The sequence below is a fragment of the Pinus tabuliformis genome, chromosome 7 (genome assembly GCF_031772625.1).
Source record: "Pinus tabuliformis cultivar Carrire ecotype Pingquan chromosome 7, CPIR1, whole genome shotgun sequence".
NCBI classification, from domain to species: Eukaryota; Viridiplantae; Streptophyta; class Pinopsida; order Pinales; family Pinaceae; genus Pinus; species Pinus tabuliformis.
This window is the reverse complement of record NC_142293.1, coordinates 1,510,701,847-1,510,703,846: the sequence shown is the minus strand read 5'-3', so window position 1 is coordinate 1,510,703,846 and position 2,000 is coordinate 1,510,701,847.

The window sequence follows — 2,000 nt, the reverse complement described above, 5'->3', positions numbered from 1 at the left end:
ATTGTATCTGATGAACCAATTATTTCGCTAAATGCATTGGCAGGAATTTCTTCCCTGCAAACTCTCAAAATCAGGGGTTTTCTTAAACATCACCCAGTAGTAGTCTTGATTGATAGTGGAAGTACCCATAATTTCATCCACCAAAAGATCGCTGAAGCAGCACATTGTTTCGTTCGGGCAGTTTCTAACTTCCAAGTCCAGATTGCAGATGGGGGCACAATGAAATGTGAAGGTCGTTGTGAAAATGTCAAAATTCAAATGGGGGATTATCAATTGAAAACCCACATGTTTGCAATACACATGGGGGGTTGCGACATTGTCCTCAGCGCGGAATGGCTCCGCACTCTTGGGCCAATCACCATGGATTTCCAGGAGTTATATATGAGTTTTAAGCAGAACAACTCCACACATACCCTCCGTGGACTACAGGCGGGAGCCCCCTCTATCATCGGCTCACATAGGATGGAAAAATTGTTAAAAAAGGGCCATCATGGAGTGGTAGCTCAATTTAATGCCATCCAGGTAGTAGACACCATGCCTCCGCCAATTCATCCTGAGATGCAACAAACTTTAAATAAACATCGGACGGTCTTTGACAAGCCTCATGAGCTTCCACCATCGCGAGGGGAACATGATCATAGCATCACATTGGTTCCAGGGGCCCAACCCCCAAATGTGCGGCCATACAGATATCCGTTCACCCAAAAGAATGAAATAGAAAAATCATCAAGGAATTGTTGGAAGCAGGTGTCATTCGTCCCAGCATTAGTCCTTATTCATCTCCAATGGTCATGGTCCTCAAGAAATATGGGGAGTGGCGGATGTGTCCAGACTTCAGGGCCCTCAATAAGTTAACAGTCAAAGATAAATTTCCCATCACAGTGGTTGACGATTTGCTGGACGAACTCAATGGGGCTCAATTCTTCACTAAGTTGGATCTTCGCTCAGGCTACCACCAAATTCGCATGAAGGAAGTCGACATTCCCAAGACAGCTTTCAGAACTCATGAAGGCCATTATGAGTTCCTGGTCATGCCATTTGGTCTCTGTAATGCCCCCTCTACTTTTCAGAGCCTTATGAATCACCTCCTCAAACCATATCTCAGAAAATTTGTCCTTGTCTTCTTCGATGACATCCTCATCTATAGTGGCACTTGGGCGGCACATCTTCAGCATGTAGATCTACTCTTGCAACTGCTCCGCACGCATAAATTATTTGTCAAGATTTCTAAGTGTTCGTTTGGCATGGAAGAAGTTGAGTATTTGGGCCACATTGTGGGGCGTGAAGGTGTCAAGGTGGACCCCAAAAAGATCCAGGCAATGCAAGAATGGCCTCAACCTAAGACCTTGAAAAGCTTGAGAGGATTTTTGGGTCTCACAGGCTATTATCGTAAATTTTCCGCAACTATGGCCGCATAGCGAAGCCCTAACGCAACTCCTAAAGAAAAATTCCTTCTTCTGGAACGAAGAAGCACAACAGGCATTTACCGCTCTCAAAACCGCCATGTGTTCCACTCCTGTCTTAGCACTACCGGACTTCACCAAATCATTTGTCATTGAATCTGATGCTTCGGGAACAGGTATTGGAGCGGTCTTAATGTAGGAAGGGCGACCATTAGCCTTCACCAGCCAACAACTAAGTGGGAGGAATCTGGGCCAATCTACCTACGAGAAGGAAATGATGACCATCTTACATGCAGTCGAGACCTGGCGACCTTACTTGTTGGGGCGACGTTTCCAAATCTGCACAGATCATCACAGTCTTAAATATTTTTTGGAGCAACGCCTATCTTCCCCACAACAAAATAAATGGTTAGCCAAAATGCTGGGATATGATTATGAGATCATTTACAAGAAAGGGAAAGACAACAGGGTAGCAGATGCATTGTCGTGCCAATTTGAGGAGGAAAAGTACTTGCTCGCAATTTCCCTCCCCATTCCAGACTGGATTGAAGAGGCTCGCAGGGAATGGTTTTCACATCCCGGGCTCTCAACTCATTT